Genomic DNA, 6,622 nt, shown 5'->3' with positions numbered 1-6,622 from the left:
ACGTTGTTGAAAATCTTGATCCCGATGAGAGGGTTGGTGCTGGTCCTGCTCCTGGTGTGAAGGTTGAAGTGGATGATAGTCCCATTGATCTTTCGGCGCCATAGATTAGATATATATCATTAGTTTAGTTGAAATGTATATCATTAGGTGAAATGTGTAATGATATAAATTCAACTTTTTTTTGGTATAATGATATATATATATATATATATAATCATTTTTTGATATAATATTTAAGTTAATTGTCTTTTATACAAACATATATAATGATTTATTGAAGAAAAAAAATGATAAAAACCACAATGACATGAAAATCTGTTTCAGTTCTGTGCACTGCTTCATTCCGGATTATATAATCCGGAAATCCCCGAGGGTAATTTTGGAAAAAAATAGGGCGCGCTAGGAAAGGAATAGGGTGGGAAAAGTAATACTCGCATTTTTATTCCTTTAATGTCTTTTTGTTTTATTTCCTCATGCATTTCATTTAGATTAGGTGTATTATTATTATGTTGTATATTTATCTGTTGCATTATTTATTTATTTATGTCATTTATCTTATTGCAAAAATTAGCATGTATTTAGGTTAAATGTAACACCATAAAAATGAGAAAAATAGTGTGTGTGCGTGTATTTTATTTATCGCTTTATATATTGCTATTAGGGATTTTATAGTGATCCAACGTCACTACAAGTCCACACGTCTTATTTTCAATGCTTCCGTTAGTTTGATTTTCACTCTATATTCAAAAACGACAAAAACATTCAAATATAATCAAAAAATCACAAAAATATTTTCATAAATAAACCTTGATCCTAAATCAAGTGATCGTCTTTTTATTTTACTTTCTTAATCAAATCATCAAATCATTTTAATTCTACTTTGAGTCTATTTTCTTTAATATAAAAAATACAAACAAATTCTAATTTGCCATTTGGTTTTTTCATTTTAAAACATTTTTCAAAACTATTAAAAAAACACAAAACAAATCAAACGTCATTTCAACCCCGAACTACGAGGTTTTGATCCTTCACGGGTACGTAGGCAGAGGATATGCTTCCTTTCAAATCAATAAAAAATGTAGATAATTAGGTCTCCATTTTCTTTATCATTTCAAATTCCATATTTTTTAAAAGCAAGCAAGTTTATAGCACAAAAGTTAAATAAAATCAAGAGGTTCTCGTAGAGTACTACGAATATTTAGCGTGCCTAACACCTTCCCTAAATATAACCAACCCCCGAACCCTTAATCCCTAAAAAACGTGGTATTTGAACCTTTTTCCACTTTCTTTTGAAAAGAATTAAATGTTCAGTCGTGAAATCAAAAGGGGTCTTCGACCGTCCGAAAAATGACGCGACAGAAATGGCGACTTCACTGGGGAATTAAAGTAAGAGGGTTGAGCCTAACTTGGTGTTATTTAAATTTTGTGTTATAAACTTGCTAAAAAAAATAAAAATGTTTTAAATAAAAGATGGAAATATATGTATGTATATTCTCATCTTCTTCTTTCTTCTTTCTTTTAACGTGAGTGGTGAGATAAGTCCTACACCCGGACTTGAGGGAAATTAAGATAGGACCGGGTATAATCATAGTTTCCTTGCCAAGAGTACTCTTCGGTATTGGTACATGTGATAACCCACTCAATGGAGGGATCTTGGAGGTATACTTTTGTCGACGTGAGTACTCGCGTATGGCATGTTACTTTCAAGTGACCGTCGAAGTTGATAACCTTTAGTCACCTTTAACCCATCTTGGCTTTTTAGGACGTAGTGCGGTGGCTAGTCGAGAGTACTCTCGTATTGGTCGTCACGCGATACTACACCCAAACGAGACTAACCGATGAATATTGTTGGAACGAGAGTACTCTCGTCACCTAACAAATATTCGGACGTGGTTGAAAACTTTGGGAACCTTGATAGGACCCTTGATACAAATGCAAATTAAACCATAGTCCTTACCAAATGACGTTGTTACACTTGGCTCCAACATTATGGACTTATACATAACCACGTTTTCACCGTTTGTGTAGCATAATCATGCATACATGCATACATGCATAAAAACTTTTCTCATCAAAACATCGAAGGACTTAGATAAGTTTTGTAAACATCAGAGATATTCTACCTGGTAAAAAGGAACACCAAGAAATACAAACTTTAAAAATCTTAACTAAGTTTTTGCTTTTGTTGAGAACTTCTTCCTTGGTTTCGTTCTTACCTTTTGAAATGTATCATTTGAACAATCATTTAAATGACAATTTTTGGGACACTTATAAATTTACAAAGAAAAATATATACTGACACAAAAATCAAAGCAATAGAGAGAGAGAAAGTAAAAAAAGAATGTGAGTTTGAAAGAGAAAATTGTCACAAAAATTATCAAAAAATGGTTGTACAAATATCATTTCTCTTTAAACTTATGTACGATTTTAAAAAAAATTATTTGTGTTAATTTTAATGGTAAAATTAGTATTATTTACTAAAATACTTTTATTAATTATAGTTAGTTAAAATTTGTTTTTATTTATAAGAAAATGTCACAACTTTTAAAGTATAATTATTGCTTAAGAGACTTTTCTACCCCTAATTTAATATTTGTCTTTTCAATGTTAATGGATGTATTTAATGTTTCGCAACTTTTTATAGGTGTATATTTGTGAAAATATTTAAAAAGTTATAGTAACAATTAATGATTGTATTGGTTTTCATGATTTTTTTTGTTTTTCTTCTTATAATAAGGACCGAAAGGAGTAGTTATTTAAGATTTGTTCACGATTTTTAAGAAAATGATTAATTGTGTTAATTTAAAGGTCTTGTTAACGAGTGCCATCGGGGCACTCTTTAAGGATTCTAAAAGAAGAAATTATATTATAAAAAAGTCAAAGATTTCGATTTCCGATGCATTGATTATACATATTTTTATGATAAGTTATAATTTAAAGCCTTAACCAGTGCCCGTTAACATTTCCCAATAGCAAAAGCTTCTCACCAAACAAAAAACATCCTTACATTTATAAAACAAGAGAGAATTTTGTTGCATGAATTTGAAGATGACTTTGTTTGAAAACTAGCATGAGTTAACTCACGCAGTTGTAAAATCAATTGGGTGACTTAACTCACACCGTGAGTTAAGTGACGCAGATTTAACATTAACATGAGTTAATTTACGGTGGAGTATTTTTGGAATTTCAGTTGGGAACGGGAAAAAACAGCTGGGTAAAGAGCAGAATTCATTCTTAATTGATTGACACTGCATTGGCGGAGCCACGTGGGGGCAGGGGATGGCCATGGCCCCGCCATTATTATTTTTTTGAAATTGCCAAAATATCCTTGGGTTAATATGAAATTTACAACCATGCCACCGTCACTTTTTCCTAAACACTCTTCTCTCTTTTATCTGGTCTCGCGCGAGTTTGACCTTCTTCTCTCTGAACTAATCCGGCACGGCGACGCCCTCCATCTCTCCGTCGAAGCTCACCATACACTTACTCATCTTCTCTCTATATCCATCTCTCTCCATCCGTCACGGTTGCACAACCACAAACCCTAATTGTAAGTTATTTTTCAATCTCCTCATTTGATTTTCCTTTTTCGTTTCGATTTTAGAATCCTGAATCCATTTGTTGGTTTGTTGGTGTTGTTGTTGATGTTTCTCTTATTGTTATTGTCTGGTAATAATTTGATTTTTGATTTGGTTTCACATTCAATTTCCAAATGACCCTAATAAACCCTTTTGCAAATTACCCAGACATGTTACTATTCAGTTGGTATTATTTCATGTTAGTTTGGATTTTTCATAAGGGTGAGACATGTAATGCATCATCATCCAGCCTTGATTTTGAGAATGGGAAATAGACTGTTTGCTAAACTATACTGTTCTACTGTTACAGAGTTACAGTTATACTGTTATTTGATTTCGGAAACAGGTTAAAATTGATTTTCGGAAATATTAACTTGAGTTTTCCCATATAATATTAACTTGTGCATGCTTATCTTTTTTTTCTCAAGTGTTTTTCTTTTGGTATGAGTTTTGTTGTATCGTATGGCAATGACTTTTGAGAGGAGGATGTAATCAATAATCCTAAATAATAGACCCAAAAGCCCATAATCGATTCTAGTGGCTACAACGCTGGAAGCGTTAAGCGTTTTTGGTTCCAAACACCTCCCTATTGACTCTTCTTCAATCACCAACCTCTTTCTCTCTCCGATTCCATCCTCACTCTCTCTCTTCCCAATCTCACTTCCATTTCGTAAGCCTCTCACTCAGTGATAAAGTTTTTTTTTTTTTTTAATGTTTTTATGGAGTTTAGATTTTAGATTAGACCTTTACATTATATAATTTGATAGCTGCTTTAACACTGAGTGCATGAGTTTTATTCTTGATTAAGGATGTGTTGGTTTTAATTATTTAGTTGATATCTAGAGTTATGCAATAAAGTTGTAGTTTGGTTAAAATAATTTTTTTTGTCTCTTATCTTATTTTTTAGTTTAGGTTTGGTATGTAACTTTTAAAATTTTTAATTGGGTCACTTATATTTATTACCAAGAAAATGGGAGCACCGAAGAAAAGCGCTGCTAGGGTTTCAGAGGACCACGTGTTCCGTTACAGGCGATTCTGTTGGCTGATAGTTTTACTACCAAGTTTAAACCTATCACTCTTGAACGCCCCAAGCTAATTTCTATTTTTTTTGTTGATTCTTGCAATGTTCATTCATAAACATGAATTTGTTATTTTTTGTTTGAATTGTTGAATTTTGATGCGTTTATTCATTATTTTTGGTTGAATTTATGAATTCATTGTTTTTGGTTTGAGTTTTTGAAATGTGATATATATATATATATATCGGACCCTGCATATGCGGGAGCTCTAGTGCACCGGGTTGCCCTTTTTTTATATATCTATGAAGCACTGACACTAAACATTGACATTGATATGACACTGGCACGACATCGATAATAATTTGAAAAGAAAATCACGTAATTCATTGTAATCATACGTTTCGGTGATCAAAAGTGTAGGTGCTACATTGTAATATCCCGCAAGTCAGCTAATGGAAATTTTATCTGTTAAATGTATCAGAGGACTAAGATTCATGGAAAGCGAGTATGACAAAAATGTTAAGTACGAGGAAAGCTAATATTATGTGATATCAGTCAAGCATGGACTTATGTGTCAGTGTCAGGTAAACACGACTAAGGCGAAGGGCAAAGTGGTAAAACGTCGCAAGTGACTATATAAGGCCACAAGGGCCATTTTCCTTCATTTTTACCAACACTTTCTCTCTCTAGGTTTTGAGAGAAAGGATTTCTCTCCTCCTTCTCTCTAACGCCGCCCCATTCTTCCTTCCTCTAGGCATCAAAGTCTTCCAAAATCATGCAATTGGTGGCTTAGCAAGCAAGAATCAAGTGGAGGAAAGGATTAAAGCAAGGTTTGGTGAAAAGGGTAAAGATCAAGAATGGATCAAAGCTAGGGTTGATGCTTGGAAATTGCAAGGAACATGTTAGGTGAGTTCCATAGATAGATTACCACCCTTTGGGTTGTGTAAATTCATGTTACAAATATAGATTTATGTTTATGAGAGGTTTTTAAACCCTAATGTTCTTTTGATCAATTCTTGTCAATTACTTGTTAGTTTGCCATGAAATATGTTATTTAAAGTCAATATATATTGCTGGATGATTATGGTGCATTGCAGGATCGAATTTGACAAGTTTTGGGTCAAAACTGGAAATTTTGTACCACAGACCCGAAGAACTACGCTATTAGCGAAATCCACGCTAATAGCGAAATTCTTCAGGCAGGCCACGCCCCAGGTGCGCTATTAGCGCAGGTCTCTGGATGGGCCAGCATGCTTTTGGCCCGTTGGTCCATTCCAGGGTCCGTGGTGCGTTCCGATGCTTTTCTTTCAACGTTTTACAACTTTATAACCCTAACACAACATCTAGGCAATGCACATAACATCAAACGATTCTCGAAATGAAAATCATGGCAAACTTAATAGGAATGGCAAGAGTGAATCAAGAGAGTTTAAGCCGATATTACTCGGGTAGCAATGAATTAAGAAAGGGAATGAATGTAGAGCCTCGACATAATGTTGAGAACTAGCAAGATAGCATGAATGATAGGTATGGCAAGTATAGGATATGAATTCCTAGAATGATAAGACGCGAAGTGTATGTTCTTCGCATATGATCAAGTATGTAAGTCGTGGATGGACTAGTTAATCTCTCCACCATGATAAGTATGTTTATGAACATGTATAAGTTACCGCTAATCGGAGCGATTAAGGTTCCAAGGTAAATAAGCAAGTATGTATATGTTTAACTTATATGCATGACAAGACCATGATTTAATATGTGTAGGTGACATGTCTCTTGATATCCACATCAGGGGGATACAAGGGGTTCTCATGATGAGAACGATTCAAGCCGTAAGGGACCCGCATGTCACTGAGTAAACAAGACGTAGGTGTTCGTGTCTCTTGTTATCCACGCCAGGGGGATACGGGAGGTTCTCGACCTAAGGGGAACGGTTCAAGCCGCAAGGGACCCGCACGACACCGAGGGAGTCCGATGTACGTACATCGGTCATGTATGGGATTGATCTCGGGGTTACTCCACCCA

Source organism: Medicago sativa, chromosome 1 (assembly GCF_051527215.1).
Source record: "Medicago sativa cultivar Bolivia chromosome 1, Bolivia_mono, whole genome shotgun sequence".
In the NCBI taxonomy this organism is placed as follows: domain Eukaryota; kingdom Viridiplantae; phylum Streptophyta; class Magnoliopsida; order Fabales; family Fabaceae; genus Medicago; species Medicago sativa.
Note: the sequence above shows the minus strand (reverse complement) of the source record.